The sequence below is a fragment of the Balaenoptera acutorostrata genome, chromosome 9 (assembly GCF_949987535.1).
Source record: "Balaenoptera acutorostrata chromosome 9, mBalAcu1.1, whole genome shotgun sequence".
NCBI lineage: Eukaryota > Metazoa > Chordata > Mammalia > Artiodactyla > Balaenopteridae > Balaenoptera > Balaenoptera acutorostrata.
The window spans coordinates 96,755,014-96,780,765 of record NC_080072.1 but is presented as its reverse complement, the minus strand read 5'-3'; the positions used below and the strand labels follow the sequence as shown (position 1 = coordinate 96,780,765).

General features: G+C 46.6%; 1 long non-coding RNA gene across 1 annotated transcript; it reads left to right on the top strand.

The window, feature by feature from the left end:
* The first annotated feature begins 65 nt into the window (after positions 1-65).
* LOC130708924 (uncharacterized) lies at positions 66-25,752 on the top strand. Its single transcript, XR_009009305.1, has 3 exons — positions 66-158; positions 19,322-19,614; positions 25,620-25,752. It is a non-coding gene; the product is annotated as an uncharacterized LOC130708924 (long non-coding RNA).

Genomic DNA, 25,752 nt, shown 5'->3' with positions numbered 1-25,752 from the left:
AGATGTTACCACCTGCCTCAAAGATACCACCATGATTTTCTTTCTTCCTCTGCTTGATGATAAATCACGGCCCGAGTTATTTCTGTTCTGAGAGATATGGATGTCACGGACTGCTCCCTGCTGCGACAGAAGAAAAGAAACTGGACCTTGGTGGAAAGGTAGGAAGAGTGTCTTTGATGCAGCATCCTACAGTGCAAGGTGTTCCATTGTACAGATGAGGAAACTGAGGTCCAGAGAAATTAAGTAGATTGTTTCCATGGGACCACCCGGTTCTCCCCTCTGTCTTCTTTCCTGCTGCCAGTTCTCCTGAGGGGTGCCTCCAGCCTAGCCACTCCCTGCCCACCTACTTGCCACGAGCTCTGGGCTCTCAGGAACGGATGTGTCATTGATATGTACTTGCAACCAATCAGGAAGGCAGGGACATGCCTAGTATTTGCTGTGTCTGATAAGTTGCCTAGCATGTCACCAGGAGCAAGGTGAGCTCACAACACATCCTGGTCAATTGATTGAGCCCTGGGACTCACCTCTGAGGTTGCCCGTCCTCTATGGCAATTGTTTATTGAACCCTTACTATATGCAGGTCTAGCCAAACCTTCTGGCTCCAGAATACCCACGTCTTGGGAGCCTCATTCCCACCCTTCTGGAGGATCCATTCCTTCTGCCTTGGCCAACAGATCGGCCTCTCCCCTCCCTCCTTCTTTGTCTGTTTCCTGTCCTGCCTCCATCAGTGCTGTGTTACCAGGACAGCCCACCGCTGTTTGCTTGGTCCTGCACCACCCCCAGCCCCGCTGCCAACTGCTACTTTCCAGGTGTCCCCACTTCAGAGGGACGGCTCCATTTTACTTTTTTATTTTTTTTAACATCTTTATTGGAGTATAATTGCTTTACAATGGCATGTTAGTTTCTGCTTTATAACAAAGTGAATCAGCTATACATATACATATATCCCCATATCCCCTCCCTCTTGCATCTCCCTCCCACCCTCCATATCCCACCCCTCTAGGTGGTCACAAAGCAACGAGCTGATCTCCCTGTGCTATGCGGCTGCTTTCCACTAGCTATCTATTTTACACTTGGTAGTATATATAAGTAAGTCCACGCCACTCTCTCACTTCGTCCCAGCTTACCTTTCCCCCTCCCCGTGTCCGCAAGTCCATTCTCTACATCTACGTCTTTATTCCTGTCCTGCCTCTAGGTTCTTCAGAACAATTTTTTTTTTTCAGATTCCATATACATGTGTTAGCGTATGGTTTCTCTTTCTGACTTACTTCACTCTGTATGACAGACTCTAGGTCCATCCACCTCACTACAAATAACTCAGTTTCGTTTCTTTTTATGGCTGAGTAATATTCCATTGTATATATGTGCCGCATCTTCTTTATCCATTCCTCTGTCGATGGACACTTGGGTTGCTTCCATGTCCTGGCTATTGTAAATAGAGCTGCAATGAACATTGTGGTACATGACTCTTTTTGAATTATGGTTTTCTCAGGGTATATGCCCAGTAGTGGGATTGCTGGGTCGTATGGTAGTTCTATTTTTAGTTTTTTGAGGAACCTCCATACTGTTCTTCATAGTGGCTGTATCAATTTACATTCCCACCAACAGTGCAAGAAGGTTCGCTTTTCTCCACACCCTCTCCAGCATTTGTTTATAGATTTTCTGATGATGCCCATTCTAACTGGTGTGAGGTGATACCTCATTGTAGTTTTGATTTGCATTTCTCTAATAATTACTGATGCTGAGCAGCTTTTCATGTGCTTCTTGGCCATCTGTATGTCTTCTTTGGAGAAATGCCTGTTTAGGTCTTCTGCCCATTTTTGGATTGGGTTGTTTGTTTTTTTGATATTGAGCTGCATGAGCTGCTTGTAAATTTTGGAGATCAATCCTTCGTCAGTTGCTTCATTTGCAAATATTTTCTCCCATTCTGAGGGTTGTCTTTTCGTCTTGTTTATGGTTTCCTTTGTTGTGCAAAAGCTTATAAGTTTCATTAGGTCCCATTTGTTTATTTTTGTTTTAATTTCCATTTCTCTAGGAGGTGGGTCAAAAAGGATCTTGCTGTGATTTATGTCATAGAGTGTTCTGCCTATGTTTTCCTCTAAGAGGTTTACAGTGTCTGGCCTTACATTTAGGCCTTTAATCCATTTTGAGTTTATTTTTGTGTATGGTGTTAGGGAGTGTTCTAATTTCATTCTTTTACATGTAGCTGTCCAGTTTTCCCAGCACCACTTATTGAAGGGGCTGTCTTTTCTCCATTGTATATTCTTGCCTCCTTTATCAAAAATAAGGTGACCATATGTGCATGGGTTTATCTCTGGGCTTTATATCCTGTTCCATTGATTTATATTTCTGTTTTTGTGCCAGTACCATACTGTCTTGATTACTGTAGCTTGGTAGTATAGTCTGAAGTCCAGGAACCTGATTCCTCCAGCTCCGTTTTTCTTTCTCAAGATGGCTTTGGCTATTCGGGGTCTTTTGTGTTTCCATACAAATTGTGAAATTTTTTGTTCTAGTTCTGTGAAAAATGCCCGTGGTAGTTTGATAGGGATTGCATTGAATCTGTAGATTGCTTTGGGTAGTATAGTCATTTTCACAATGTTGATTCTTCTAATCCAAGAACATGGTATATCTCTCCATCTGTTTGTATCATCTTTAATTTCTTTCATCAGTGTCTTATAGTTTTCTGCATACAGGTCTTTTGTCTCCTTAGGTAGGTTTATTCCTAGGCTCCTTTTTAAAGAGTGTTGTTTCCTGTGACACTGGCAATCCTTCAGAATTGACAAGGCCTGTCTCTGCATCTCACACTCTGCCACCGGCTCTCAACATGGGGCCAAAGTGACTTGTCATCTTCTCTTGTCAGTCGCCGCTTCCGGCTGGCGCTCCTGCTCCTCCCTCCCCACTGGAGCCATAATCCTCCCCTTTGATATCACAGTTGTCTCCATGGCACTGAGTAGCCCTCACAGCTCTGCAGGGGCTCTCAGCCTTCGAGAAAGATGGAAACAACAGCAACAAAGACCTTCTTAAGAAAAGGGTAATGTCCATCTCCACCCCCCATCCCTTCACCCTCCCGGGAAAAACATCTCTAGTAGAGAAGGTACCCAGGAACTGGGAGAACGGCAGAAAGACCCTCAGACAGAAGGCTCTGTTTGCCACTGCTGTTCCAAATGGTACTTTTAATTTTCCTGTTTAAGCAGCATGCCCAAGAGAGCTGGCTTTAGCCCCTGGTGTGACACAGGAAGCAGGGTGTCCAACAGCAGGATGGGCTCAGCTTCCAGAAGGGAGGCCCTGGAGTGAACCCCCTTAGGTCACTGGAGAACTCAGGTCTGGGAGGCAGGGAGTGGGAAGGGATGGGAAAACAGTGCAGGTTTTGGAATTCCCAGCGATCTCTATGTGTTGCTAACAGCTTGGCATGTGCTATGCCCACACCTACACATGTCAGACCCAGTTTTTTTTGTTTGTTTTTTTAAAATAAATACAAGATCAGCTTTATTTATTTATTTATTTATTTGGGTGCACCGTGCGGCATGTGGGATCATAGTTCCGAGACCGGGGACCAAACCTGCAGTGGAAGCACAGAGACTTAACCACTGGACCGCCAGGGTTTTATGTGTTATGGGGGTTCTTCTTGATTCCCCCAGACTCTGGAGGGTGGTTTCTGAGGTCTCTCTCTCGGGCTGTGGGGTCTGCCGAGCCAAAGGCACTGGGCCATCTCTCAGAGCCTTGGGGTCCACTCCTGGTTTGGCCATTTGCTCTTTCTGTGCAAAGGGGGAGATGTGGTGAAAAGATGCTCAGATCTGTGCTGGTGCACACTGGCCATGTTTCCTAACCTTAGATTGTCACATAGGTTATGTAAAAACTTAGTGTTAGGAAAATAGAAAGTTCTTGATGCAACTGTATTTATTATTGCGGTTTTAGGTAAGTTGTTTTACCTCCCGTATCTCAGTTTCCTCATCTGTAAAGTGGAATAAAATGATCTTACTTGCCACCTTATTATAGAATCACGCGAGGAGATGGATGTGAAAATCCTTTCTGAAGTGTGAAGTATGAAGAATTATTTGTAACCTTCTTTTATACCCAAGTGTGTCTATCACTTAGGGGAGAAGGAATAGGATAGAATTTGCCTTAAATGCTCAGAAAAGGTTTCCAGGCTGCCAAAATCCCTTATTGTCCCTTCCTTGCCAATCCCTTCATCCCTAGCTTGCTTTGGCTTCACAAATTCCCCCAAACCGTGTTGCTGCTCCCTGCAGACACCCCACCCCCAGGACAATTGCAGACACCATGCCTGGTAAACAAGGAAGTCTCTTGGGGATCTGGCTCCCCCATCCTCCTCTCCTGTAATTATTCTTCCATTTGCAGGTCTCACCAATCTGAATTTTGACCTGTTAGGGAGTCAAGTAGAAAGTAGAGTAGGATGGAGCCCTCTGCACCTGAAGCCTGACCCTGGGGTCCCCCAGCCCTTCTCCCTAAGGCCAGCGAGCTGATTGTTCCAGGGCCACTCTGCCCTTGGCAATTCCCAGCAGGAGTCTCTTGGCCCCAGCCCAGACTTTCACCTAGTTTCTATTTCTGCCTTATCTGTGGATTTCTCGTGCAGAGCATGGGCAGTGTGGGAGGAGAGAGGCAGGGCCACACCCAGCCAAACCAGCCGGGGCTCCAGCCTGGCTCTGGGAAGTTCTGTTGGAATATTAACACTGGAGGAAGCCAGTGATTACCTCTCAGACTTGCAAGTGAGTTGGGCAGATCAGCTTTGCCGAGAGCTGGACAGACCGCTGGACAGAGTGAGCTATAGCAGCGAGGGCAGCACATGGTGATGAAGGAGGAGATTTGCTCCCCCAGAAAGCGGGCTTTCCAAGGGCTGCCTCCTGGTGAGGGGTCTTTTAAGTGAATTCATTTTGACAGTTTCTGCCTTCCTTCAGAGAGGTCCCTGGATATTGCTTTTGTTGTCTCTCTCTGAGGACTCAAGGGAGAGAATGCACCCGGTGATAGAGAAGCACGCACTCACGCAGGTACCCCACAGGTGGCTGGGAAGATTTCTTTCATTCATTCATTCATTCCCTCAACTAACTGGTACTGTGCACTCTTTCTGAGTCAGGCACTAGGCTGGGTTCTGGGGACATAGCAGTGAGAAAGACATTCATTCCGTACCCTTTATTCCACACCGGGTGTGGTCAGGGACCAGGATGGAGATTCGACTCCCCTCAGCTGCTCAGTTTGCCTTCCTCAGACCCAGGTCACTTTTCTATCCCCAACCGAGGACATGTCACATGGACACAGGTGGGGATGGTTTTGCCCTCTGACCAGCTTTGTACTCCCAGCACCATTTCTCTAAAGAAGAGAACCTAAGGTCACATAGGTGAACCAGACATTCTGGGTATCGCAGCACTGCCCTCAGCTCCTATAAACAAGGGCTCCTTCCTCAAGACACGTCACTGCCATCTGCTGGAAAACTGTCACAGTGAATGTACAACTCTGCATGATGACAGTGTGAACGGTGCCCCCCTAGATTTGTTCAGTACTCCACCTGCCTGCCCATGTGGTCGTGGTCTATTGTTTATTGTATGAACGCTGCTGTAGGTCGACAGGGCAGCAGCTACTGTCAGAACATCTCAGGAGAAAGATGCTATGGAGTCCCAAACCCTTGAGGTGGGAAAAGACATCTTTGTTTGCCATTAACGTATATTTCTAAAGTTCTATTAGGTGGAGGGTGAGTGAGGGTGGAAATTTACAGTATTCCAAACTACATGTGCGAATCTGACTAATGAAGAGGTGGAAGGTTATCGAAGAGCGTCTCCCCTCTTTCTCATCCATTTCTCTTCTCTACTCCATCCTGGGGACGCAAAGCGTCACCACTTAGGCAAGTGCCAACCACTTGGCCAGAACAATTCCCAACTCCTTGGCTCCCCATACTCACACATTCTTTGGAGGAACTCTGGAGTATTTCTGTTTTAAGAGTTATTGCCTTATAGTTTAAGTTAAAGGGTAAATCTCTGGCCTCAAACCCTTTTGTCCCCAGAGGAGGTAGATAAGCAAAGAAATGGATTTAATCAACCAGAAATAGAAATGCAGGGCTGCCTTGAAGAATATTGAGCACCTCTCTTTCCAATCTCATAGGGGCTGCAGCACACACACACACACACACACACACATCTGCACCTGTGTGTGCAGGGATTGGAGTAGATGAACCAGTATCTAACTCAGTGCCTTTTGCCCACTGTGTCAAAAAATGTTGGTTGATGAAATTGTTGGTGGTACCTCTAATGCCTGGGGCCTTCCCTTCCTTGAGCTTTGGCGCCCTCGTAGGTAAAATAAAGGTGTTAGCTCTGTGTGGTGTGGTGAGCTCTGTTTGCTATGCTATAACAAAAATACCATAGAGGGCTTCCCTGGTGGTGCAATGGTTAGGAATCCGCCTGCCAATGCAGGGAACACGGGTTTGTGCCCTGGTCCGGGAAGATCCCACATGCCGCGGAGCGGCTAGGCCTGTGAGCCACAACTACTGAGCCTGCGTGTCTGGAGCCTGTGCTCCGCAACGGGAGACGCCGCGGCAGTGAGAGGCCCGTGCACCGCGATGAAGAGTGGCCCCCGCTCTCCGCAACTGGAGAAAGCCGTCGCACAGAAACGAAGACCCAGCACAGCCAAAAATAAATAAATAAATTTATTTAAAAAAAAAAAAAAAACACCATAGACTGGGTGGCTTAAACAACAAACATTTATTTCTCAGAGTTCTGGAGGCTGGGAAGTCCAAGGTGAAGATGCTGGAAGATTTGGTGTCTGGCGATGTTACCGAGTCCAATCTCACTCTGCTCGCCGCAGGACAGGCCACTAAATCGGAGACGAGGTGTTGAGGCAAGGAAGACGACTTTATTCGGAAAGCCGGCAGACGGAGAAGATGGCGGACTAGAGTCTCAAAATAACCATCTTATCGGGGTTGGGATGCCAGTTTCTTTTATAGCACAGAGAGGGGGAGGAGATGAGGAAATAAAGTGAAAAGGCCATAAGTTTTGCAAATATCTCCTGGCATGGCTAGACTCGGGAAGGGGATGTGTTAATTTCTTCTTTCTTATAGCCACCCACAGGTGGACAGGGTCCGGATGTTTGCCTGAACAAAGGCACTTTGGTTTAACATTCAGGCAGAGGGGCAGTGTTCCCCGAGGCGGGCCATTATGTATAGGTAGTATCGTTTTAGTGAACAAGAGCAGCGGAAAGCAAAGGTTAAAGTAAAAGAAACAGATGCAACATGTAGTCAGATTTGGCTCTTCCCTGTTACAGCAAGAGCCTACTTCCTGGTTCATAGACGGCTGTTTTCTTGCTGTGTTCTCATGTGGCAGAAGGGGTCAGGGAGCTCTCTGGGGTCTCTTTTATAAGGACACTAATCCCATTCATGAGGACTTCACCCTCATGACCTAATTCGCTCCCACCTCCAAATGGTATAACCTTGGGGGTTAGGATTTCGACATACCCTTAGAGTGGTATGAGCCCTCAGGACTGCACTACAGAGTAAACACAACCTCTATATGGTGGCAAATGTATGTGTCTTTGTTTCATTTGTGGTTGGAGACAAAGTTGATGCTTTTGTCTCATCCCTCCATTGAGCCACTCAGGTGCTGAATAAATACGAAGTCTCCCTGTGTGCAGGGCTCCGTGTTGTGGGCTATAGGGGCTACGCAGATGAAAGAGACATGATTCCATCCTGAAAAGCTTACACAAACCCAGCATAGGGCTGAACATGGTACCCAAATGCCACAAGCTTCCAGGTTGTGAACTCTGGCTGCAGTGCCCACTGTGGGGAGGGAGTGAGAGAAGGTGGGATGGGGAAGGGGGACTGGGGACTGGTCAGCAAGGGCCTTCCCTCTTGATCGAGGGAGTCATATCAACCAAGGTTGGTGTGGTAGACAGACAATGCTCCCAAAGATGTCTGTGTCCTAATCCCTAGAACCCGTGACTATCTTACCACACATGGTAAAAGGGACTTTGCAACTGTGATTAAATCAAGCCTTTGAGGTGGGGAGATTACCCTGGATTATCCAGGTGGGCTCTGTTAAAAAAATAAAATTTAAGGGGCTTCCCTGGTGGGCCAGTGGTTAAGAATCCGCCTTCCAATGCAGGGGACTCACGTTTGATCCCTGATCAGGGAACTAAGATCCCACATGCCGCAGGGCAACTAAGCCCGCATGCCACAACTACTGAGCCTGTGCGCCTCAACTACAGAGCCCGAGTGCCACAAACTGCAGAGCCTACATGCTCTGGAGCCCGCACGCCACAACTAGAGAGAAGCCCACATGCCGCAATGAAGAGCCTGCATGCCGCATCAAAGATTCTGTGTGCTGCAACTAAGACCCGACGCAGCCAAAAATAAATAAATTAATTAATTAAATAAAACAAAATTCAACAGAGTAAATTTGAAGATCTACTTGGCTTTATTAAGCAATTTATGAATCAGGTAGCATCTCATCTAGCAAATAGTAGGGTGATACTCCGAGGATGTGTACAAAATGGAAGGTTTTTATAGGCAGAAGGAGGGTGGGGCAAGGAAGTTTTTAGCAAGAGAAAAGAAAGAATTCTTTCCAGCCAGGTCATCTTCTTTTGAGGCGAAGGGAATGACAGGGGTCTTATATGCAGATTGCTTTGCTAGTGCTGATCAGGAAATTTCAGGTTGTCTGTTTAAAGACCGCATTCTTAGGAGAGGTTGAAACTGCAATAAAGTCTTGGTCTGCTGTCATGGGGGCCACTGACTTTATTTTGTGCCTGTTTCTTGCTTTTAAGAGCTCAATGTAGTCACAAGGGTCCTCATAAGAGGGAGGTAGGTCCTCATAACAGGGAGTCAAAGGGAGGAGAAGGCCGTGCATGATGAAAGCAGGAATTGGAGTGATGCAGCCACAAGCCAAGGAATGATGGCAGCCTTGAGAAGCTTAAAGAGACAAGGAAGAGATTCTCCCCTGGAACCTCCACAAAGAACATAGTCTCCACCTTGATTTTAGCCCCATAAGACTCATTTTGAACTTCTGACCTCTAGAACTGTGAAAGAATAAATTTGTTTTGTTTTAAGCCACTAAATTGGTACAGGCACCAAGCGACATTAGGAAACTAATACAGCTGGAAACTCCTCCAGCTGTTATGGTTTCTAACCTAAGGCAAGTTATTCAAATTTTCTACCAGATGCCAGTCTCCTCACCTTTTAAGGAGTTTAACAGTAGTATTTAACTTGGATTTTAAGGATGAACTGAGATAACAAGTGAAGCACCTGCACATAGACAGATTGTTAGAATTGGTATGCCTACAGTCTATGTGGCGCTCAATAACCCACTCTCGCCTTCCCTTCCTCTCCCCATCCTGGCCTTTCTCAGTACAGTTTTTTAGGGTTTTTTAAAAGTTACTCTTTTTTTTTTTTTTTAATATGAATGGCTGGATTTTATTTATTTATTTATTTTATTTTATTTTATTTTTGGCTGTGTTGGGTCTTCGTTTCTATGCGAGGGCTCTCTCCAGTTGCGGCAAGCGGGGGCCACTCTTCATCGCGGTGCGTGGGCCTCTCACTGTCGTGGCCTCTCCCGTTGCGGAGCACAGGCTCCAGACGCGCAGGCTCAGTAGTTGTGGCTCACAGGCCCAGTCGCTCCGCGGCATGTGGGATCCTCCCAGACCAGGGCTCGAACCAGTGTCCCCTGCATTGGCAGGCAGACTCTCAAGCACTGCGCCACCAGGGAAGCCCTCTCAGTACAGTTTTTCTTCTTTATCACTCTCCCCTCCTGTAGCTGTGTTATCAGAAGAGGGACCCCTTCCAGGGCCCAAGAGTGGACTCTTGTCTAACTAAATGAATTGTCCTAAGAGACACATGTGTCGACAATGCAAAAGGCTGCTGGGTGTGTGACTTTTTTCTGATTGGTTGGTAGTGAGGTAACAGGATGAATCTGCCCTTTGGTATTCAGGAAGGTCTCGGAGGCTGAAGCCTTTTTCCTACAAACAAGAAAAGGAAGAAGTGGAAAGGATTCGTACCCAGGAGGGCCCCGCAGGGTCCTGCTTGGTTTCAGTTATTGATAAGCTATTAACATTTAAAAATTAGGGACTTCCCTGGTGATGCAGTGGTTAAGAATCCGCCTGCCAATGCAGGGGACAGGGTTTCGAACCCTGGTCCGGGAAGATCCCACATGCCGCGGAGCAACTAAGCTCGTGTGCCACAACTACTGAGCCTGCGTTCTAGACCCCGTGAGCCACAATTACTGAGCCCTCGCACCACAACTACTGAAGCCCACGTGCCTAGAGCCCGTGCTCTGCAACAAGAGAAGCCACCACAATGAGAAGCCCATGCACCACAACAAAGAGTAGCCCCAGCTCCTTACAAGTAGAGAAAGCCCTCGTGCAGCAACGAAAGCCCAACGCAGCCAACAATAAAATAAATAAATTAATTAATTAATTAAAATAAAATAAAAATTAGTTATCTATTTTATTGTAAGCACATGTAAAAAATGTTCATTTTGTGTACAACATTTAATGAGGTTAACAAGGGAATCTTTGAGATCCATATGTAGCTGGACGTGACTAAGTTTAGGTTTTAGAAGGTATGCATGAATTTTCTTAGAAGTCTGTCCCTGATTGTTGGAAGTCTGTCATTTCTAACAATGACAGACCCAGAAACACACGTTGTTTTTATACACATATCTTTTTCACAGCTTTATTGAGGTATAACGACATGTAAGAAACTGCACGTATTTAAAATGTCCAATTTGGTAAGTTTTGACATATCTATCTACCTGTGAAATCATCACCATAATTAGGATGATAAACATATCCATCACCCCCACCCCGATTTCCTTATGCCCCTTTGTGATCCATTCCTCCTGCCCCTGTCTGTCCTCCTCTATCCCTTCTTGCCCATTCTCCCTACAGGCAAGCCACGGATCTGCTTTCTATCACTAGAGATCAGTCTGCATTTTTATAATTGTATATAAATGGAATCATGCAGTATGTATTCTTTTTTGTCTAGTGTCTTTCACTCAATATAAGATTCATCCAGGGTGTCCATAGTTCATTCCTTTTTATTACTGAGTAGTATTCCATTGTATGGATATACACAGTTTGTTTATTCATTCCGCAGATGATGAACATTTGGGTTGTTTCCAGTTTGAGGCTAGTACAAATAAACTGCTCTGGACATTCATGTAAGAGTCTTTGTATGGAATCTGCTTTCATTTCTCTTGGGCAAATACCTAAAAGAGAAATGGCTGGGCCATATGGTAGGTATATGTATAACTTTTTAAGAAACTGTCAAACTATTTTCCCAGGTGGTTGTACCATTTTACATTCCCAACAGCAATGTATGAGAGTTCCCTACCAATACTTTATCAGGTCAGCCTTTTTCATGTTACTCATTCTGTTAGCGGTATCTCATTGTGGTTTTAATTTAAATTTCCATAATGACTAAAGATGTTGAGCATCTTCTCATGTGCTCATCCTTACATCTCCTTTGGTGAAATGTCTTCAAATCTTTTGCTCATTTGGAAAAATTGTGTTGTTTGTATTACTATTGAATTTGTATAGCTCCTTATTCACCCTGGATCCAAGTCCTTTATAAGACATATTCTAAGATTTTCTCCCTGTCCTTGGCTTCTCTTTTCATTCAACAGTATCTTTTGAAGAGCAGAAATTTTTAATTTTGATGAAGTTCAGATTATCAATTTTTTTTTATGAATGGTGTTTTTGATGTCGTGTCAAAAAAAGTCTTTGCCTACTCTAAGTTCACAAAGATTTACTCTTATATTTTCTTCCAGAAGTTTTGTTGTTTTAGGTTTTACATTTAGGACTATGATTCATTTTGAGTAAATTTTTGTAAATGGTGGATATATGAATAGAAGTTAATATTTTAAAATTTGAATAGCCAATTGTCCCAGCACCATTTGTTGAAAAGACCACCCTTTTTCCACTGGAGTGCCTTTGCACCTTTGTCAAAAATTAGTTGGCCATATATGTGTGGATTCTTATAAATATTTTAATGTACTCTTTCAAGTATAAAATAAGTGATGTATTTAAAATTGCACATTGTATAAATTCTAAGATTATTTTCAAACAGTTCGTTAACAGATGCTCATAAACGAACACAATAAATTTACCTGTCAGCGATTTGTGTAATATTTATAAAGGCACTATTTCTTGCTTTTATTAGTACTTTTGCTGGAATGAGTCATGAAAACCACACCTAGCTAAGCCTTGGGGAAACACACCTCAGCATTTTATAAATGCCTCACTGTAAAAATTTGATATTAAACTGGTGCCTTTCCAATTCTTTAACCCCCTCACTTCTCTGCCTCACTGTTCCAGTGGCAGCAAGCGCCTTCTCTGCATTGCTCTTAGGGTAGGGACCATACGGAGAGAACAAAGAGTCCCTTTCCTGGCTTTTGAGCTCTTAAGTAGCCTTTTGTAAATCTATTGTAGAGGCGATGGTATTGAGAGCCACAGATTTCAATTCTAAGGGCAAGGTGCTTGAGAGAAAAAAGGGTATTTTTGAATTTCAAAAGCTTGGCTTTAAATATCAAAAGCCAAAGCCAGAGGGCTCAGAGCACAGATTTTATATCATAAACCAGACTGTGGAGAATAACAGTCTCTTTCTCAGCCCCAAAAGAGATAAGATTTCAACCAGGGGGTGAGGTGGAGTGGAGGAGGGAGAATTGGAAGGAACTCTATTAAAGTTTAAACTGAAACTGGTGGGTCCCTGGGAAGGGGCTCAGCACTCCATCCACTGAGCCGAGGCTGCGATGTTGACTGGAGCCCAGACAGGCCTGAGGGGCCTCAGGGAGAGGGGTGATTGCCTGACCACCCTGCGTGAAGCTTGCATTCTCCAGAGCCACACCTCAGCAGCGTGGGAACAGAGGTTGAAGATGTTTAGGCCTGAAGGGTTCCCAGCCTCCCAGAATCCTTATGCGCCAGTATCAGGTGGGCACTCCTAAGAAGGGCCTGTCGGTGGCCATCAGGGCCAGCAGCCTGGAAGAAGCGTTCTGATTAGGATGAGAAGGATGTGGAGTCAGGGTCACTGACAAGGGGATGCCATTGCTGGACCACAGGAGAGAATCTTGCTTCCCTCTTCCAATGTAAGCATTCCAGAGGCAGCAGGATACTGCTGGAGTGGGAGAAAAATGTGACACTCTTACCGAACCTAACTTGGGTCTACTTGCTGCACAGCAAACCAGTCTACTGATACCAGGTTGTGGTAAAGGAAAGTACAGTGTTTATTGCAGGCACCAAGCAGGGAGATTGAGCAGCTCAGGCTCAGAAGACCCAAGCTCCACAATGGCTTTTAGGGGAGGGTTTAAAAGGGGAGGCTTTAAAAGGCAAAGGTTGGGGTGAAGGTTGCAGTTTGTGGACTTTCTTCTAACTGGCTGGTGGAGAGGTAACAGGGTGGTGTTTCAGGAATCTTAATCATCAACATTCTGGTTCCAATTAGTCTGGGGTTTGGTGCTTGTGGTCAGCGTCCTCCACCTGGGTGGGGATCTTTGTTTCTGCAGAACAACTCAAAAGATATGCATTAGATTGTTACGTATATTCCTTGAGGAGGAACTAGGATTCTGTTTTATTGCTGAACTGTTAACATTACTTTTCTTGCTTAATTGCTTTTCCTTTGTTTCTGCATTCCCTCACTTCCCTAATTAGTAACTGCTTGAGTCTGCTCTTTGGAACTGAGGGAAGGCCTTGGAGACTAAAGCCTTTTTCTACAAGACAAGAGACAGGGGACACAGGGGGCCTTTTGTACCCAGGAGGGCCCCCCACAGGGTCCTGCTCGATTTCAACACCAAATCAAATTATTATTGCCAAATGTTCAAACTGAAACCGTGCATCTCAGATTGGGACTTGAATCCATGCTCTAGGACTCAAACCCAGCCAAAACCTAGATTGGGACTTGAACCCATGGTCTTTTAATTGAGATCGCACACCTGGTCTCAGGATTTAATGAAGCTCAGATTCTTGATGTCTCATTGTGGAAAGAATTCAGTGAGAGACAAAGTGATGGGTAAGAAGTGGATTTATTTAGAGAGAAACACTCTCCACAGACAGAGTGTGGGCCATCTCAGAAGGTGAGAGCAGCACCAGGGTATGGGGTTGTCAGTTTTTATAAGGGTGGGTAATTTCATAGGCTAATGAGTGGGAGGAGTATTCCATCTATTTTGGGGAAGCGGTGGGGATTTCCAGAAATTGGGCCACCACCTACTTTTTGACCTTTATGGTCGGCCTTGGAACTGTCATGGCACCTGTGGGTGTGTCATTTAGTGTGCTGATGTGTTACAATGAACATATACTGAGGCTTAAGGTCTAGTGGAAGTCCACAATCTTGGAACTATTTGGTTCTAATAGTTTATGTTGTGTCCTCGGGCTATGTCATTCTTTTAAAGGCTGTGCCCTGCCCCCTTCCCTCCTGTTTCAAAACATCTGAATGGAGATTGTATTCACAGCTCAAACTGCAAGTGGGACCTTCTATTTCAGAGCTTCTTGACAGGTGGGAGTAGACATGGAGCCCCTCATCTTTCAGAGTGGCTGACTGGGGCCTGGGGCATGTTCGAGCCCCAGGGCAGTGCCCCCAGCTTTGGGTACCTTTGCCCGTTTATCTCACTGTACTATATAAATACTATTTTCTCTTCATGCTTTGATAGAATGCTAGGAAGTTACTTTATTAGTTTTCTACTGCTGTGTAATGTATTACCACAGACTTAAAACAATACGCATTTATTATCTCACAGTTTCCATAGGTGAGGAGCCTGGGCACGGGTTCTCTGCTCAGGGTCTCACAAGGCTGAAATTAAGGTGTCTGCTGTTGTGTTCTCATCTAAAGCTTGGGAGCCTCTTCCAAACTGTTGGCAGAATTCAGTTCCTTGTGGTTGTAGGACTGAGATCCCCATTTTCTTGCTGACAGTCAGCCTGGGTCCTTAGCTCCTAGCAGGAGAGTCTCCATTCAGTCTGCTATGAAGGAGACTTATGTAGTGTGACATACGCACAGGAGTAACTATCCCAGCATATTCACATGTCCTGCCCACACTCAAGGGGAGGGAATTTTACAGAATGTGTGTACCAGCGGGCTGCAGTCTTGGAGGTCATCTTAGGACTCTGCCCACCATGGCCACCCAGCTATGGAACATGCCCGGAACCAAGATTATCATCACAGGCAAAGGGAAAACTGCCCCCATGGAATGAATCATACAGGGACAGTGGGAAACAAAAATGTTATGAGTATATCCATGAATTGTTCTTGTTCATACTCCAGTTACATATTTGGGGAAGGGGAAAATTTCCTTTCCCCCTTCCCTTCGTTTCTTTTGGCTGGTCAAATAATTAAAACGACATAAGACAGATTAGCATGAGGAAATTAATATTAATTTGTATGTACAGGAACCCCACATACATGAGAGGTTCAGAGACACAAAGGTAAAATGAGGTATATATGCCATCCTGAGCTAAGGAATGGGAGAGGGGCCTGGGGACCTCAAAGACAGGAGGGTCGTTCACAGGGTACAAGAAGAAGAGCAGATGTTGGGTAATTAGATGTTTGCCATAAGATGGCCCACCTAGATAAAATTTATCTGTGGGAGTAACTCTTTTTCTGGGAAAAATCCCCAATTCTAATTCTTCTAGGTAGTAGAAGGGCAGTAATTTCTTTTGAGTCCACAAGGTCTTGATTGTCTTTAGCTCAAAATAATACACTTGCCAAAGTGGCTTACTGCGGGGAGGCCTGTTCTGAACCCCTATACATGCGACGTAAACATTTTTACTTGGGCTTGATTTTCATGAGATGGCTCAAGCCTGTCAATCGCAAGTAACCAATGATCCTGTGTAAATAGTGAGGGCTCCAGAATTTCTGCATTGGATGGACTTCAGGGAGGTAACTTGGTTGAAGAGAATGGACAAGGAACGTTTCTTAAGTCACACACTGTTTTTTTTGTTTTTTAAAAAATTATTTATTTATTTATTTATTTTTGGCTGAGTTGGGTCTTCGTTTCCGTGCGAGGGCTTTCTCTAGTTGCGGCAAGCAGGGGGCCACTCTTCATCGTTGTGCGCGGGCCTCTCACTATTGCAGCCTCTCTTGTTGCGGAGCACAGGCTCCAGATGCGCAGGCTCAGTAATTGTGGCTCACGGGCCTAGTTGCTCCGCGGCATGTGGGATCTTCCCGGACTAGGGCTCGAACCCGTGTCCCCTGCACTGGCAGGCAGACTCTCAACCACTGCGCCACCAGGGAAGCCCAAGTCACAAACTGTTTTTATTTAGAATGAATGATTAGGGCTTCCCTGGTGGCACAGTGGTTAAGAATCTGCCTGCCAGTGCAGGGGACACGGGTTCAAGCCCTCCCGTGTGACACAACTACTGAGCCTGCGCTCTAGAGCCCGTGCTCCGCAACAAGGGAAGCCACCGCAATAAGACACCTTCACACTGCAACAAAGAGTAGCCCTCGCTCGCCGCAACCAGAGAAAAGCCCGCGCGCAGCAACAAAGACCCAATGCAGCCAAAAATGAAATAAATAAAAAATAAAATAAATAAATTTATGTAAAAAAAAAACTGAATTTTTATTGGACATGCTTTCGGAAATCATTGAAGGGGAAGATGGTAAAGCCATCTCTAAGTCAATTTTTGTATATTCCAGCAGTGAATGTATCAGTGAACTTTGAAGAAATATGCCTAACCCTTCTAGATGCATAGATTGAGTTCTGGCTATCCTGGTACATAATATCACTGAGGTTGACACGACGGCATAGTGAGAAGGGAAAAGTGCATCAGAATCACAAGCCCGGGTTCTAGTTCCAGGTCTGTCTGCCTGTGGCTAGCTGTGTGACTTTGAGCAAATCACTGTCCCTCTCTGAGTTTCTATAAAACAAGGGGTTAAGACAAAATGTTTTCCAAGGGCCAGCCCATCATGCTCTCCTCTATGTCCTTGATGCCAAAGGCATCCTGGATTTCCCAAAAATCTGAACACCCAGGAACTAGAGACTCCCAGGCTGTCAGGCCATTCTGAGGACACTTGTCTCTAGATAAGTCAATATTCATTCTGATGCAGCCAGACTGGGCTCTTTTCTGCTTGTGAATGTCTCTACAAAGAGATGCCATGGCCTCTTCCTCTACGCGTATTTCACCATCACCCACACCAGTTCCACTCCTAGGATGATTCCCCATTATCCCACCAAGGCCACTTGGCCGCATATGACACTGTATTACACCAACATCTGAATTAGTAGCTGGAAATGCAGTAAACTTTGTAGCTGCCATAGTGGGCTCGCAGGTTAGGAACAGGGGAGAATACATTTATTCAACAGAGATAAAATTCTTCCAACCAGCATTGCCTGAGTATCTCCTATACAAGGAGCACTAGCTTAGGTCCTGCTAGATATAGATATATAAACACAAAACCCTGGCCTTTGTTATTAGAAGCTTCTAATATCTGGGAACAGTGGCGCAGAAAAGCAGAATGGGCTTCTAGGGCTCCCCAGGCCCATTTAACTCCATAGAGAGGACCATCCTCAGGACCGAGCATCCTTTCCAGGTTTATAGGAGCTTGTGGTAAACAGGCAGAGGACTGGGTCCTTCGGGAGCCACCTCCATCTGTGTGATGGTCTCTTTCATGTGCCAACTTGACTAGGCTACAGTCTCCAGTGATTCAGTCAAACACTATTCTAGGTGTTGCTGTGAAGGTCTAATGTAGATGTGATTAAAATACATAATCAGGTGACTTTAAGTAGGGGAGGTTATTTTAGATAATCTGGACAGGCCTGATGCAATCCACTGAACTTAAAGGCAGAACTGAGGATTCCCTTAGAGAAGAAGACATTCCACCCGTGGGCAGCAGCTTCAGGCCGTGCTCCAGAGCTCCAGCCTGCCCTACACATTTCAGACTTGCCTAGCCAGCCGCTACAATCTTGTAAGCCAATTCCTTGCAATAAATCTCTTAATATACACCTCCTACTGGTTCTGCTTCTCTGGTTAAACCCTGACTAATGTAGAGTTTGGTACCAGAAGTGGGGTGAATGCATTTGTGTTTTGCTTGTAGGATGGACATGTATCTTTGGGCATCAGGAGGCAGACTAGTAGGCAGAATAATGTCCCCCAACCTCCACTGAAGACGTCCACACTCTAATCCCTGGAACTTGTGAATATACCATTTAATATGGCAAACGAGAATTAAAATTGCACGTGGAATTAAGGCTTCTAATTAGCTGACCTGAGAATAGGGAGATTATTCTGGATTATTCAAGTGGGTCCAGTGTAATCATCAGGGCTCTTAAAGGTAGAATAAAGAGCAAAAGGGGACAAACCAGAGAGATGGCAGCTTGAGAAAAACTTGGCCCAATGTGACCAGTTTTGAGGGTGGAGGAGCTAAGGAAAGTGGGCAGCTTCTAGAAGCTGCAAAAGGCCAAGGAATGGATTCTCCCCTAGACCTTCCAGGAGGGAATGCAGCTCTGCTGACACCTTGGTTTTAACCCAGTGAAACCCATTTTGAACTTCTGACCTCCAGAACTGTAAGAGAACAAATCTGTGCTGTTTTAAGCCACTAAACTTGTGGTAATTTGTTATAGCAGCGATAGGAAACTAATACAATCCCCCTCTCAGCAGTGAACCATCAACTGCCTCACCGCCATTGCCATCGGGGTAGGGAATTGTTCTTTCCCTGCCACCCACAGGGCAGCCAGCCCCCCATCCAGCCTCTGCCTTCCCCCCGCCTCAGCAGCTCCCCCCCCCAGGGCACTCAGTGCAGTGCTCAGCTCTTTGACACACCCCACAGTCTGGACAAATCTGGACAGGTCCAGAGCCTGTAGCTGTAGTATCAGAGTCGGAACTTGATCAATATTTGTGGAAAAAAGGGAGGAAGGAAAGGAGTGCAGTGAACACCACCCTATTCTTTACCCTCCCCACCAAGACAGTTCCCACACCAGATGCACTGTCTATTTGCAAGCTATTGACACCAGAAGACACTTAAGATAAATTATACAAGGCTGCCTCTTATAATTTTTTTTTTAAAAAGTGTTTCACTCTCTCTCCAAGCTTATGAGGCCATTGGGATACTCTAGCTTTATAGCCTCATGTTATTTTGTTATTGGAAGGAAACATTTCTTCAGCTTCACTCAGTTTCTCTTTCAGGAGAATGCATCAAGTGCATGTTTATAACACTCTATGGAAGGAATCTTCTCTTCCCATATGCAGAGCCTAAAAACCCATGACAACTGTCTAGAAGGAGAGCAAGGGGTAAAAGGCAGTTTCATTTTTTTTCCTTTTCCCCTTTCCTCCTTTCCTTCCTTCCACAAATATTGATAAAGTTCCAGCTCTGGTTCTGACACTGTTGTAAAATGTGTACTTGTATTCGTTTCCCAAGGCTTCTGGAAAGCATTCATCTCACGTGGAGAGCAGCAGGGCATCAGGGAGTGTCCAGGCTTGGCTCAATGGACAGCTCCATCCTGCCATTGAGAACCCAGGTCCTTCCCATCTTCCTGCTCTGCGGTCCCCAGCATGTTGGCCGTGACCCCTCACAGTGGGAGATGGCTTCCTGCACCAACAGCACAGCCTTCGGTGGAAGACGAGGACACGTCTCTTCCTGTATGTCTCTATCAGCAAGGAAACCCTTCCTTGAAGACCCCAGCAGATGTCCTCTTATTCCTCACTGGCCAGGTTTGGGTCCCCTGCCCCTTCCTGAATGAATCACTGACAAGGGGAATGAATTTACCATGATTGGCTCTGATGAATCCAGACTTACCTTTGCGCCACGTGGGAGAGAGTTGGACGCCTGAAAGGCAACTCTGGGTAGGCAACAAACAGCATCTGCTACAGAAAATCTTGTAGTGGCTCTTGCGGGAATTCAGCCTAGAAAGCCTGGTGGCCTGGGTTAAGAGATTACCAGCAAGACAACAGGGAGAAAGAGATTATAAACTATTAAGGAGACAGCATGACCAGAACTTGGTGACTAATCAGGTGAGGAGGTTAGAGAGCAGAAGAGGGTGACCAGGTTTTCGCATGGGCAACTGGAAAGGAAGCCAACTGGGGCAGCTTCTCTTTTGCCTCTTCATTCGCACACTCAACGAATATTACTAATCGTGTTTCATGAGCCAGGCACTTCCACTGGAGTATTTTTTTAAAATAAATTTATTTATTTATTTTTATTTATTTTTGGCTATGTTGGGTCTTCGTTGCTGCGCGCAGGCTTTCTCTAGTTGTGGCGAGTGGGGGCTACTCTTCCTTGCGGTGCGCGGGTTTCTCATTGTGGTGGCTTTTCTTGTTGCGGAGCACCGGCTCTAGGTGCCCGGACTTCAGTAGTTGTAGCACGTGGGCTCAGTAGTTGTGGCTCGTGGGCTCTAGAGCCCAGGCTCAGTAGTTGTGGCACATGGGCTTTGTTGCTCCGCGGCATGTGAGATCTGCCCGGACCAGGGATCGAACCCGTGTCCCCTGAATTGGCAGGTGGATTCTTAACCACTGTGCCACCAGGGAAGTCCCTGGAGTATTTTTAGAGATGATATTTTTAGATGAGGAAATGGAGGCTTAACAAAATGAAGCAATTTATCCAAGGCCACTCTACTGGTGAGTAAGCAGTGGGCCTGGATTTGAATCTAGGTCTTTCTGTCTGACTCTAAAACCCATTTTATTGCCACAATTCCATCCTGCCTCTGCTAAATGAGCATAAGTCACCGTCCTTGCACCATAAAGAACAAGAGAGATAAGTACACAAGTAAATATACTAAATGGCAGAATGTGATAAGCACTGAAAAGGAATTAGAAGGAACTAATGTTTTTGAAATCCTACTATACGAATACATTACATCAGTTATCTCTTAATCCTTGTGACAGCCCTAGGAGGTGGTTTTACTCTCCCCTCCACAGGTAAAGAACCACTCTGGGCAGACTATAATAATGATCGGGTACTGGGTGACATGCTTTGCGTGTAAGCCTCACGACCACCCACGAAGGATGTGCCCACCCAATTTGAGAGGCCAAGAAATGCTCCCCGGGGCACGCAGCTCAGGTCCATCTTGGATCTTCTCATGCCCCGTCACTGGGGTTCAGAGCTTACAAGACATGTCCCTGCTCCTCAACTCACTCGATCCTCTCTAAAACCTCTTGCAGTGAGAATGATTATTATCCTATCTCATAAATTTTCACACTGACATTTTTTCTCACTTTAACATCTCTGACATCGGGATGGGTCTTACAATTGATGGCATGTCATAGTTTAATTGGTAGCATTTACTTTTTTTTCTCAGTGGTAAATAAAACAATGATGGGTCTTAAAATCAACGGTATCTTAGAGTTAAGAAAATACAGAATCATGCCTGTTTTGCAGATAATGAGGCTGAAGTTCAGAGAGATTTGGTGGCTTTTCGCGGTCACATGGCTCTGTTGTTGTTGTCAACGCAGGCTGGAGGAGCCGTGGGAAAGTCAGGACCATGCAAAAAGCCACAGTACCCCTGGCCAGAACATCTTCTCTGCTCTCAGGGGATTTGATTTCCAAGCACATCACAGCTTGCCGCTCTCATTTTTCTACAGGGAAAGGAAGCTCTGCCCTGTCCCAGGATGAGCTTCAAAGGGACTCTGTTCCCTCCTCATTCCTCCCCACCACGGGCAGAGCGGGAGTGTGGCTAGGACCAGAGTTACGCGCATCTGGGATCAAAAGAGTCCCCATCTCTCCGGAGCACCCAGGGGTCTTGACTGAACTCCAGGTCCGGTCTGCTGAGTGATCAGTTGACAAAATACATCTGGGCAACGAGGAGGTCTCAGTGATCAGCTGTCATCTCCCCTAAACACCCCTGATACATTTTCTCTCTTCATTACCCATGAGGTGTCAGCCCTTCCGTGGTGATCCACAACCTGACACACCCGCTTCCCTGTGGCTGGAAGGAAGTCACGCTGATGGGGGAGGAGGTGGAAGTAGGGAAGGCATCTTGTCTGGAGACCAAGAGAGAGGGAAGAGGAGGGAAAGGAGAAGAAAGCTGCTGGAGGGAAGGGTGTGAACTGGCAGCTGGTGTTGCCTTGTCTTTATACCAAGTCTAGTTCCAAAGCTGAGCCCTGGACCCAAAGCCAGGTGTGGGGTGAACGCAGAGAGCACAACATAGGCATGGCTATGCTTGTCCAGCACCTAGTCCTACACACACACACACACACACACACACACTCACTTGCACGCACACACTGCCTGAGTCAATCTCTTTCCTTGCTTCCTACCTGGAACTCTCCCCCTGGTTACGAGCAACATATGAGAGTATTTGCTATTCTCTTTTAGGATTTTCCACAGATAGTGTGAGATCCCAAGGGTCACCTTACCTAGATGCAATCCTCCACCTCCACTGTATCTATATCTCTTCAGCTCTAGAGTTCCTCCAGAAAAATTCCCAAACTCCTTTGTCTGATATTCAACTCCCCCCTACAATCTAGCCCCTATCCGTATTCCCCAATGTAATAAGCAATACTCTTTAATCTTAATATTGAGCTCCGGTAGAACATATTTCCCAACTGGACCAGAAGCATGCTATACAAAAATTCTACCTCTGTGTCTTTTGTAACTCCATGCTTCTGCCAATAACGCCCTTCTCTCTTGCTGCATCCTTTAGAGCTCAAGTCCTACCTGTTCTAGGGAGACCCTGCCTGGGCCCAGCCTCTAGCTGCTCCTGCCCACAGCTGGAGTGCTGGCCCTTCCTATGAAGGGGGGCCTCACCCTGTGTCCAGGCCAGAGGGACTCAATGAGTGAGGAGGGCTACTCCAAAGGGACCCAGGGGAGAACCCTCCGCAATCCTCTTTGCTGGCCCCACCTCGATGCCATGTACCAGTTCTGATGACATTGTTTATGCACCTGAATTCTAGTTCTGGCAGGAGAGAGCTCTGTCCTGTGTGTCCACCGAGCCTCATTCCAGGGTTCAGTTGAATCCCGGTCCTTAAACGTGAGCCTCTACATCTTCTTGGAACTCTCACCCTGGACCAAGATGGAGACAGCTCTGTCCCTTGGTACCTGCTTGTTCACCAGACTGGGCCTCAAATGTCATTATCCTCAGCTGGGTCAGCTTCCGCAGCACCTAGCCCACCCGAGGGGCACGTAAGTGCTGGCTCCCTGCCCCATCCTGCGTTCCCCATCCTGCTCTCAGGGACTGACTCTGCTCTGCTCTGGCAAATCCCAACAGCCCATGAGGCCCTCTGACTGCTGTGGTCACCAGGGCTTTCTCCATGCCATTCTCTTGCTTCTTAAGTGATGAGTATAGGAAGCAATGCTATCTTTGTACAGATATGTCCTGTTCCCTCGACTTCCTTGTACATTCCTTGAGATCAGAGACCCTCTGCCAACCCCCCGCCTCATACGCAGTGGGTGCAGTGAATGCACATTGACGATGCAAATGTTGAAATCCTCAGCAAGTCCTTGCTGATACATCACCTAAACTCTTCCTTCTCTGATGATTCAGTCCACTCTCTGCCTTCAGCTCCCACTTGTCTTCTTTTTCCTTCTTGAGGATCCCTCTTCCCTTTCTGCCGTCATTCATAATTAACTCTTAGTGGGTTAGATGAGAATTTTCTAGGGCAGGAACTGTGGGTTGCTCATGTCTGTCTCCCAGTGTCTGGCATGGTACCTGTCATAGCAGATAACCGGAGAACAGCTGACTAGAATTGTGAAATTGAGCTCAAGAAACATGTCTTGAGCCCCTAATGTGTACAAAGCATGTGCTAAGTATCTTAGGTTCCAGAAAGATAATAAAACCAAGGTTAGGGTATCTAACCTTCAGGAAACCGGGCAAGGCCAAGGCAATAATAGTTCCCAATTAATTGCAAAAAAGTGCCACATGGGTTGAAGTTTCCTTTTAGATAAGGATTATCAACTGGTGAGATAGAGATGGTAGTCTCAGAAGAACGTGGGACTCCTTCATGGTTATTAGGACATGAACAGAATTCTCCATGAGCACTTAGTTGCCCTTTTGGGGACACACAAACCCTTTGCTTCTCTCCTGGTGAAGTTCAAGGTCTTCAATACTGTGACTGGCAGGTCATGGTTAGGGAAAGGCCAAGAGCCACGCACCTTGGAGGACCCCAGCCCCCACTGGCCCCAGCTTTTCCTCTTCCTTCAGGTAAAGAGTGAGGAGTCTGATGGGAGGAGACAGCCTGCCAGTGGCCGTCTGAGTGGCAGCAGGCAGTCTTGTCAGCCATTACCCTGCTGGAGTAATCCTCGAACCCGCGCGCCTCTCCATTTGATCTGCCCGAGTCTGCAGGAGACCGTCAAATGCTTTTGGCTAATATCATATGCACGCATAATTAGATGGCAGCAGTTACCATCTGGGTTCCTAGCTCTTGTTCCAACATCCAGGCCCTGGGCAAGGAGCTGGTGGGAGTGAGGAAGGGAGGTCTCCCCGAGCCCTGCCCATCCTCTGTCAGCCTCCCAGAGAGCAGATTGGAAGCCTGGAGCCTGGGACTGCAGCCCCGTGCAAGGACAGCGATGATCAATGAAGAGTGACAACGGGCAGGTGGCAGAGGGGATCTCGCCACGGTAGTGTCTCTGCCAGCTCGTGGGTTGGCATGGCACCGCAGGCCGGTGGGTTGCCATGGGCATGGGGGATGAAGGTTCGTGGGCAGCCCTTGTATCAGAGAGGAAGCCAAGAGTAGGTTGGAGGGTTCTCAGAGCAGTGGCGGGGCCGATGAGATGCCACCTGCCCCGCCCCTGGCACTGGGTTCTTCCACTTCCCGACTGCTGGAGCTCCATGTGGTGCCAATGACACAGGCATATGCTTGGCCAGGCCTGGCTGACACTTTCCTGAGGCTGGTGCTCAGGCTTCCCGGATGCGCAGGACAGGTGGAGATGAAGGGAATCAAGGCAGCCTTGTGGGGAGGCTCTTCGGTGCCGAAGAGGCTGAAAAGCGTGGACAAGCATGGCCCCAAGCCCTCAGACATTTCCTTATTTTGTATCCCTTGATGTGGGGAGGGTCCAGCAAGGGCAGGTTGGTACAGTCCCATGCAGCACATGCCACCTGCTGTGCCCACGTTTAATCAACCAGTCGATTCAAGTGGGCATCCAGCAGCTTCTGCCCAGAGGCGGTGAGACAGCACCTAGTGGAAAGATCATTCATGGCCTTTGGAGTAGGTGGGGCTGGGTCTGAAGCCCAGCTCTGCCTTTTCCAGCTGAACGCCCTGGGTTAAGTTATTTAACTACCCTGTGATTCTTGCAGCAAAATGAAGTTGTGAGGACTGAAGGGGTACCTGGCACATAGATACTCAGAAAATCTTGGCTTGATTTTTCCTTTCCTTCAGCGTAGGATTGCATCTGTTAAGGCTTCTGCATTTTCTGTTCTTTCCTGATTGGCAAAGGAATAAAGTGAAAAAAAAAGTCATAGCCCCTAGAGAGCTCTAGGCTCAGCTGTTTGGCTTCAGGAGACTGTGTGTGGTCCATTCTGGCCAAAGAACCACCCAGCACTTCCAATGACCTGTTCTCCACTACTTGCCCCAAGGCAGAACACGGGCTCCCCTTGTGCTGTCCCATAGTACCATAGGTACGTATCCATCACAGCACCGAGCACTTGACCGAGCACCGGTCATTGTTTGTGTTGTACTTGTGTTGGAATCCTTAGTCTCTTGCACAAGTCCTGGCAAATGGTAAGAGTTTGAGAAATGTTTGTAAAGTGGCTGACTGTGGTCTAACTGAGCTGATCTCACCATAGACTCAAGCTGGGCTGTCAGGAGCAGACTGAAGGAAAATGGGAAGAAACCAAGCTGAAGATGGAAGGGAACCAGGAGACTTCTGAAGTCCAACACATCATAGTGGGAAGAGCATGGATTTTAGACTCAGCTGCC